A 10,383-nucleotide genomic window follows, 5' to 3' on the forward strand; every position below is an offset into this window, starting at 1 on the left:
CCACCCAAGGCTGCCTCCTGGACCCGGCAGGCGGAGAAGGGACCTCCGGTGAGTGTACCTTTTAAAATAGTATACATGGTTTAAAAGCAAGCATGTGAAAGGATTAATTTGCCCTGGCATTTGCGGCTCTCCTGGATGTACTCCCAAAGCCTTTGCAAAAGGTTTCTGGGGAGGGCAGCCTTATTGCGTCCTTCATGGTAGGACACTTTACCACTCCAGGCCAGTAACACGTACTCGGGAATCATTGTACAACAAAGCATTGAAGTGTATGTTTGCTGGCATTCAAACAACATCCGTTCTTTAGCTCTCTGTGTTATCCTCAGGAGAGTGAGATATCATTCATGGTCTCCTGGTTGAAATAGGGTGCTTTTCTTCAGGGGACACTCAGAGGAGCCCATTCCTGCTGAGCTGTTTGCCTGCGGCTGAACAGAAATGTTCCCTGCTGTTAGCCATGGGGAGGGGAGAGGGTTGAGGGGGTAGCCACAAGGTGCGGGGAGGCAAAATGCGACCTTGTAACGAAAGCACATGTGCTATGTATGTAATGTTAACAGCAAGGTTTACCCTGAAAGAGTGTAGCCACTGTTTTATAAAATGTGTCTTTTTAAATACTGCTGTCCCTTTTTTTTTCTCCACCAGCTGCATGTGTTTCAATGATCACAGGATCTTCTCCTTCCCAGAGGCTAGTGAAGCTTAGAAAGAAAAAAAAAACGCACTCGAGATGAAATGTTCTCCGAGCTCATGCTGTCCTCCCACACTGACAGAGCACAGACGAATGCGTGGAGGCAAATAATGTCAGAGTGCAGGAAAGCACAAAATGACCGGGAGGAGAGGTGGCGGGCTGAAGAGAGTAAGTGGCGGGCTGAAGAGAGTAAGTGGTAGGCTGAAGACAGGGCTGAAGCTCAAATGTGATCCACCAGAGCTTGTAGCACTATTGAAAAGTACCCCTTGCGGTTTATGTACTCGCCGGCTTGGTGCTCCGGTGCCAAGATAGGGATATGGGTTCCGTCTATGGCCCCACCACAGTTAGGGAATCCCATTGCAGCAAAGCCATCCACTATGACCTGCACATTTCCCAGGGTCACTACCCTTGATATCAGCAGATCTTTGATTGCGTGAGCTACTTGCATCACAGCAGCCCCAACAGTAGATTTGCCCACTCCAAATTGATTCCCAACTGACCGGTAGCTGTCTGGCGTTGCAAGCTTCCACAGGGCTATCGCCACTCGCTTCTCAACTGTGAGGGCTGCTCTCATCTTGGTATTCATGCACTTCAGGGCAGGGGAAAGCAAGTCACAAAGTTCCATGAAAGTGCCCTTATGCATGCGAAAGTTTCGCAGCCACTGGGAATCGTCCCAGACCTGCAACACTATGCGGTCCCACCAGTCTGTGCTTGTTTCCCGAGCCCAGAATCGGCGTTCCACAGCATGAACCTGCCCCATTAGCACCATGATGCATGCATTGGCAGGGCCCATGCTTTCAGAGAAATCTGTGTCCATGTCCTGATCACTCACATGACCGCGCTGACGTCGCCTCCTCACCCGGTATCGCTTTGCCAGGTTCTGGTGCTGCATATACTGCTGGATAATGCGTGTGGTGTTTAATGTGCTCCTAATTGCCAAAGTGAGCTGAGCGGCCTCCATGCTTGCCTTGGTATGGCGTCCGCACAGAAAAAAGGCGCAGAACGATTGTCTGCCGTTGCTCTGACGGAGGGAGGGGCGACTGACGACACAGCTTACAGGGTTGGCTTCAGGGAGCTAAAATCAACAAAGGGGTGGCTTTACATCAAGGAGTATTTCAGGCAGGACTTCACGGAGGGTTCCAATAAGAAATGGTGCACCTAAGTTATTGTTCTTATTGGAACAAGGAGGTTAGTCTGGCCTCTGATTGATACATGGCTAGATTTACCTTGCTGCACCTCCTCTGTGAGTGACTGCAGTGTGACCTAGAGGAATGAGTCCCCTAGACGGAGGCGGGGGGGGGGAGCAAATGAGTACAAAACAAATCTGGTCTATTTCTTGTTTTGATCCACCCCATCTATCTTTTACATCTTTGGCTGGCAGCAGACGGTGCAGAAGGACTGCATGCCATCCACATCTCATGGCTGCCCGGCAGAAGATGATGCAATAGGACTGCTAGCAATCCGTATCGCCTGCCTGCTCACCATAAGACGGTTCAATAGGACTGACTGCAGGACTAAAGAGAATGACCTGGTCAAGTCACTCCAAATTTAGTCCCTGCGCCCATGTCTGCCCAGGCGCTCCTGGCCAATGTGGCCAGGAGCACCTCGGACATGACGATGACGGCTACCAGTCGTACTGTACCGTCTGCTGCCAGAAGGCAATGGGTTGCTGCTACTGTGTAGCAATGCCGTACCGCGTCTGCCAGCACCCAGGAGACATAGGGTGACGGTTACCTGAACGGGCTCCATGCTTGCCGTGGTATGGCGTCTGCACAGGTAACTCAGGAAAAAAGGCGCGAAACGATTGTCTGCCCTTGCTTTCACGGAGGGAGGGAGGGAACGGGGGCCTGATGATATGTACCCAGAAGCACCCGCGACAATGTTTTAGCCCCATCAGGCATTGGGATCTCAACCCAGAATTCCAATGGGCAGCGGAGACTGCGGGAACTGTGGGATAGCTACCCACAGTGCAACACTCCAGAAGTCGACGCTTGCCTCGGTACTGTGGAAGCACTCCGCCGAGTTAATGCACTTAATGCACTTAGAGCATTTTCTGTGGGGACACACACTCGAATATATAAAACTGATTTCTAAAAAAACGACTTCTATAAATTCGACCTTATTCCGTAGTGTAGACATACCCACAGTCACTGAGCACTTATCAGGATTCCAAAGTGTAAATGAGCCGCAGGGATCCCAGATTTATCATGAATTGATTAATGAAACCAGTGATGAATTCCAAAGGAGATTTCCTGAGAAGAACTCCAAGTTATATAAAAGCTTGCCTGCAATCTATTCTACCAGCTCTCCACATTTCCTGAAATTGGAATTACAGCTTTGATTGACTTGCCTGGATTAGATATTGAGAAGGTGAAATGGCTGTATTTAAACCACTGATGGATAAAAGAAATTGCAAAAGAAAAAATTGAAGTTCTAGGTACAGCCAAAGAATTAAAGGAGGCTTTCCCGTGTTTTTTTGAAATGTGTATCAGCATTCTTGTTGTCTGGAGTCTAATCTGCAACTTGTGAGAATTCCTTTTCTTGTTTGAAAAAATTTTTATCACACCAAAGGATGAGTATGACCCACAAAAGAAGAAGAAGTCTTATTCTCATGCAATATGAAAGTAATTTGGCTTCAGAACTGAGCCTGGATGTCTTTGTGGAAGAATTCAGACATCTTTATCCAAAAAGACTCAACTTAAGTTTCATGAACAGTTTAGTTTACCTTACAGGGCACTTTCATGTTAAGAGCTATATTTTTATATTTCTAATCTTTACATTTTTTGAATGCTTGAATATTTTTATACTGAACAATCACATAAATATGTATCTAATTTTTAGGAAATAAGAAAAAATAAGGTTTAAAAAAAAGGTTGCTGACTGGAACTACATTTTTCACTAAATACGTGAACTTCTGAAGGCAACCACAACTGTGTGGTGTTTAGATGTTGCTTGTAATTATTAGAATTGGGAGCACTGGCTGTTGGAAGGCTTAAAGGACAGGAAACAGGAAGGAGGCGGGAGGAGTTGAGAGGCTGGGAGAAAGCTACAGAGGGTGCAGCAGTTGCTTGGTGAAGAGGTTTCCACTTTGAAAATAAAGTCCTCTCGAAGCTTGTTAGTACCTTGCCTGGTTGATACGTTTTGGCGACGAGGATGGATCTTCTGCCTCTGAACCCACCTGCACCCTTTCTGCAAAGCCCCGGTGAGCCTGCAATTGCTTTTACTACCTGGATCCATATGTTTGAGACTTATCTGCTAGCAATCAGTGCTACAGAGATTTCTGAAGCAAGAAAGCGTGCTCTGCTAATCCACTGCCTTAGAGCAGAAGGTCAGCGTATATTTATCATCTGCAAGGGGAAAAGTGTAAAATATGAGACTGCACTCACTGCATTAAAGAATTTTTTTGTGCCAAAAGTGAATGTAGTAGCTAATCACTACAGATTTCGCCAGCATGAGCAGAAACCAGGGGAAACTATAATGCAGTATATTGCTTCCCTGAGGAGTCTGATTGTAATTTGTGACTTTGGGAATATGGCAGATGAGATGATTAGGGACCAGCTCATTGAGAAACCAACCATGTTTCATGTAAGAGAACGCTTTCTTCTTGAACCACAACCTACACTAGAAAAAGCAATAACCATTGCTACTCAGATTGAGTCAGATACAGCGTAAGCCAAAATAATGAGCATGGATACAGGAGGCACAGTCCAGGCTGTGACTCCTTTGCAGAAAAGTTCACTACCACTGCAGACACACAATTGCAAGAGGAAAACTAATGAAAAACTACCAAATTAGCAAATTCAAAATACAGTAAAAGCATGTTTCCGCTGTAGATCCCCACAACACCTTGCAAGCTACACAGGATGTCTGGCAAAAGTAGCTCAGTGCAATCATTGCAAAAAGATTGGGCATTTTGCTAAAGTATGTCGCAGTAGCCAGTTCAATCAACAGGTGCATGCAGGTACAATACCAGATGTTACTGTGCTGAGCGTGGACAAAATCACTACTGCACGTATCAACCTGCCTGCCGTGTCATGAAAGCTGTCCTCCCTTCCTAGTGTCTATGTCCTAGCTCTGGGGCTCCTCCCCAAACAAAGCTATACCGATAAAAGCAGTTTTGCTGGTATAACTGTATCTACCTTAGGATTTTTCCCAGTATAAAATGGAGTCTTTTAAAAATCACATCCCTAACCAACATTACTGTACTGGCAAAAGTTTTATGTATTAGATCTGACCCTAGACGCTGATTTTTTATTTGAAAGAGAGCATGCCTGAACAGCTAGTCACCCCAAGTAGGTGTCCATCCAAGACTCTAGGCACACTCAGCTCAAAGTGTAGACATACCTTATAGAGGAACTATCAGTAAGAATGCTTACACTGAGAAACCTCACTCCATTCACCTTTTCCGTAATATTATTGTCTTTTTCTTTTTAATTGTGCAATCTCATTGGGTTTATTGGTTCTTCCCTTCCTTGCTCAACCACTCCAACTGAATCCTGTAAGTAAACAGTAATAATGTTACTGTTTGCAATACACCATCAGAGGCTCCAATTTCCACCAACACACTTGGCCTAATCCTGGTGTTCTTTCTTACAGCCTAATTCTGAAAAGGCTCTTTTGTGGCCCCAAGTCCTGCAAGCTGCTCCATATGGGTGGACTTCTGCACCCACACAAAGTCCATCCAGGGGCCCATCCACAAGGAGCAACGTACAGGTTCTGGGCCTATTTAATTCTCCTTACTAGCTACAAAAGCATTATTATATCATGCTCAGCATTATAGAATCTGGGTGCTCTTAAAGAACATTATTACAGCAGGAGTCACGAGGTGAAGCTGTTATATACAGCCTTCCAAGTTCTTTTTCTTAGTGTGTGAGCAAGTGTTCAGTTCTGGGAAGACCTGCTGTGATGTCATTTTTATTTATGCAACATTCCAGGTAGAAGCAATGGTCCTCCACTGGGAAGCTAACCTGCCAAACCCTGGATATCTGTTACTCCTCAGCAAAGGGGCAACAATATAATGAAGTGTTCCCTTTCCTCCTCCAGTGATAATGAGGTGTAAATTATATTGGTTTCATGTTGCTGTGAAAAGCAGAGATTCATGATCATCCTGGTCTCTCCAGGAAAGGAGTTTTACAGCGGTCTCCAGCTGTCCTAAGATGTACAGTCTTTGTGGACAGCTCCATTGTTCCTGAGTGTTATGTCTCCCAAAATTCATTTTCCCAAATAAGCTTTATTAATTGACTACAGTGACATTAATTAGATCAGAATAACAGTATGAAAATGTAACAAGAAAAACGAACTCAGTTAACACAATGAGTAGGTCCATGTTTATAAACTACATCTAGTTCTTCTACTTTCTTGGGTTCAATCTCCAACCAACTCCAGCTTCAGCTTCTTCCAGCTGGCAAGTCTTTAGAACTCTGTCACTCGGTGTTCCAGCTCTTAAAGGTGTAGTAACCATACACCAGCACCAAAGCTGGTAAAGCAGCACCACTCTGATGGCATGCTACTGTTGGAGAAGGCCCTGGTTGCAGAGATAGAGGCAGGTGTGGTAGTCTTGGGCCATGGAGGTCTTTTTAGATTAACTATGACCTTAAATTCTCTCCAGTGTTCTGCGGGAGCCATTCATGTGCTCCCTTCCAGTGTTGCTTTGCAGACAAGCAGCCATGTGCTGGCTAACTGTCGACTGCAAAGTACTGATTCAAAGGTAATTGAGGATGCTCTGCACTTCCCAGGATCAGGTCTCCAGTCCTTAATTAGACAAAATTCCCACTGAGTTCTAGCCTTCAAGTTTACTCAGGCTAAACTCCCATTGAAGTTAAGACTGAAGAATTAGCCCCATTATTATGGTTTCAACAGAGAATCAAGCAGAAAAATGTCAGGACACGTAGGAGAAAATGCAAATAGCTTCAGCTGTGAAAATGAGAGCTCAGAAAGTTACTGGCTAAGTAAACAGCTTTTAGCTAGATGTTCAGTTACCTAATCTGAAATTACAGGTGCTACACAACAACCTATGATAAACAGGAGATCTATGGGGTTCTGGGGGCTGGAACTGAGACTCATTCTACCACAGGCAAAACCACTCTCCAGCCAGAATGACTGATGGAGAAACTCTGAGATCTTTGGGGAGTTTCCCCATCAGGCCCCCTCCCAAATGTATTTCCAATGAAGGGGCTGGTCCAGCCCTGGGCTTGATCGCATGGGAGTTTTGCCTGAGTAGAGACTGAGTTGGATTGGTCTCATTCTGAACACAAATATGAGGTCTGAGGTTTTTTATACATTTAGACAATAGGCAGAGTTGCTTCTGGGTAAAGGTGGGATCGGCTGACCTCAGAGCCATGCTTAAATGTTCCAGGATGTATGATGTCCCAATGTACAAACGTTATAATATCTCCATATTGTTCCTGCTAACAATTAGTGCACTTTTGCAAACTGACCTCACAGCAGCAGCAGAAGGAAAACCTGGACTTCTGACAGTTAACTGCTTAGTGTATTGTTATTAAGCGATTCCACATTCCTTACACAACCGCAGCTCCCACTGACTCTCTTCTAATGTCACAAGTGTGCTATTAAATAATAGACTGTCTCTTCACAGGGATCGCACAAAAAGGCAGGCTCCTTCTCTGAAGAATTTACACTGGTAATGGTGGATTTAATAGACCCCAAAAGGGGTGAAGGGTGGTAAAGGTGTACACTTTGAGTAAAACGGCATGGAATTTTGTATTGATTCTTTAAAGACTCTTTTGTAGCCCGTGCTACAGAAGTGAGCGGGGTTGGAATGAGGCAAGAGTGGAGACTTGGTTAATGGATTCTGGAAGAGCGTTCCTAGAATGAGGGGTCGCATGGATGAAAGTCCTGAGACATTGGTGAAAGGAGATGAAAGGGGGATTCAGGCTGGTGTTGATGGAGCACAGCATACAGGGTGGGAATGGAACTGGAGACCGGGGAAGAGGTGCAGGAAGGAGCTGTGTGATGCATTGAAAGCCAAGTATAAGAAGTGGGGGTTTGTGACACTTACAGAATGCAGCACTGGACCTGGAAGGATGAAAGGTACCAATCTGAAATAAGATGCTCGGTGTGAGTCACCCCTGCTGGAGCATTCTCCTCCAGGGCAGGGCAGATGATGTTTGCACTACTGTCTTCCCACAAAGGTTTCACCCAGGGAGGGCAGCTTTAATGGGCACGGGGGGACTATTCTCCAGCTGCCTTGTTTACACTTCCTCTCCAAGCTTATTATCGAGGCTGTGATAGCTGGCTCTCAGTGCTTTGTGGGCTGGTGCATTGAACCCTGTTCTGGAGGACATTCCAGTGCTGGGTCCCTCCACTAGGGTGTGCAATGGCAGAAGCTGTTACCGATTCTAGGAATCAGGAATTCATTAAAACCATTGGGCCAAATCCTAAAGTCCCTACTCAATCCTTACTCTGGCAAAACTTCCCCTGACTCTGAGAACCATTGTATGGTGTAATGTTTTGGGGTTTGGGCTTCTTTCCTGCAGGTTAGGGACAATAATTGTGCTAGGCCATGTGTACCCTTCTGGTCACTGTTTGTTACCCTCTGTGACCACTCCATAGAGCAGGGATGGGCAAACTATGGCCCAGCAGCTGCATCCACCCCTGACCTCCTCCAGCACCCCAACCCTCTGCCTCAGCCCTGATCCCCCTCTCACCCTACTGCACCCCCAGCCAGAGCCCTCACTCCCTGCACCCGCACCCCTGTCCCAGCCCAGAGCCCCCTACCGCACCCTGAATTCCTTATTTCTGGCCCCACCCCAGAGCCCTCACCCCCTCCCGCACCTCAACCCCCAATTTTGTGAGCATTCATAGCTCATCATACAATTTCCATACCCAGATGTGGCCCTCAGGCCAAAAAGTTTGCCCACCCCTGCCATAGAGCCTCTATTCAATAGAGTATTCAATAGAGGAGGTGGGTCTGTTACAACTCTGGGTGATAGAGCCTGTTGCTTAGCTCAACCTTTAGAAATTTACACGTTAGGGGTGTTGTTTGTTCAGTCCTCGTTGTTGGCCAAAATGGCTGCAATCCCTAAGCTAAATATCCAAGTGTAACAGAATGTCATGTTTTCTCTGGGTGTCAGGTGTCAGGTTTCAATAAGTAGATTGACTATAATAAGTTAAGAATCTTGTGCATCCTTGATTTTAAATGGTCACATCATAAAGACAGGGGTCCGACACCTGGTCCATGACTAGGGCTCCTAGGCGTGATGGTAATTGGTAATACAAATAATTATAATAATACTTGCTAAATAATAGGGGAAATGGACCTAATTCACTACTGGTGGAACTCCAGTGAATTCAACTGGGTTACACCAGTGATAAATTTGGCCCAATAATGTTTAAATAAACTGACATCAAGATATTCTGAGCAATCTTTCAAGCTTCAGCCTTACCCTCTCAACTGCACTCAGAGACTACAGGGCTATCCAGGGGGTAGTTGATAGTCTTTTATTTTATTTCATTTCATTTCATTTTGGGCAGCACAGAGGCACAAAGGAGCAGGTTACTGTGATATGATAGTACCTAGCCTATAGACATACCATGGCTATATGATTTTGCAGCACTGTTTTCACTGACACAGCAGTATAATCATTCCTGATTGGGAGCAGGCACTCTGCAAGCATTTGCTTTGTTGCACCAGTGTGTTGTGGAATTGTGTGCAAAATCAGACTACCACAATGCTGATGCAGCCAGCTTTACAGAGACCCATCCTCAGAACAAGATTAGACACTTAGGCCCAGATCCTCAAAGGTAACTAGGTTCCTAACTCTCATTGATTTCAATGAGGGTTAGATGCCTAAATTACTTTTGAGGCTTTGGGCTTTACCTCCTTAACAGGGTTCTAAAATGACTGTGAAATATATTTGAAAACCACTTATAAGGGATGCAAACTGTGTTTAGGATGCAAATTGTGCACCTTTTCTGTAACATGGATTAAAAGCCGGAGGGCCAAATTCACTGCTGGTATAAGTGAGCCCAACTCCACTGGAGTCGTGCCTGTTTAAAGCAGTGGTGAATTTGACACCCAAGATGGGCAGTGTCCATCCTTCCTGCCTTTTCTTGGGCCCCGATCTCAATATTATGTTAGCATGGTTTATTCCTAAAAGAAACAATACAAGTAAAACCCTTCTGTTGAGGAAGTGCATGGCAGATGTTAAAATGTGCTGGAGAGATGGACTGCAGGCCTTCTGGGAAGACATTATTGTTAAGGCAATGATTGTGACATTGAAATTTTTAGTAAATTTCACTGCACAGGTATGGGGGGCAGAAAGTTAAGTTACAGAAAGGTTACCAAATAATGTAGTTTGCGCTACATCAACATACACAAGCGTAGAGTGGAGGGGTGTTGAAAGGTGAGGCCCAGGAGAGGGGAGGTTGGAGAGCCCACCCCACGCTCACCCCATCATCTGCTTCTATTCGACAGGAGTGAGCCTGGCTCCCTGTTCTTTGGCGTTGCGACCAGGCGCACGGTGTCACACGCAACTCAGGTTTGGCCAGTCAACCCCTCCGCAGATGGAGACAGTGGCAGATGGGGCACCTTAGTGGCACTGCGACCCCATCCACCAGGTCACAATGCCACCCAGTTTGGGGGCCTAATATGTTTTTATCATCATTTCCAAGATTTCATGGACATGATTCAAATTCACAATTTCTGTGACCACCATGACAAAATCATCGCCCTAATTATTGTT

The sequence above is a fragment of the Caretta caretta genome, chromosome 8 (genome assembly GCF_965140235.1).
Source record: "Caretta caretta isolate rCarCar2 chromosome 8, rCarCar1.hap1, whole genome shotgun sequence".
NCBI classification, from domain to species: domain Eukaryota; kingdom Metazoa; phylum Chordata; order Testudines; family Cheloniidae; genus Caretta; species Caretta caretta.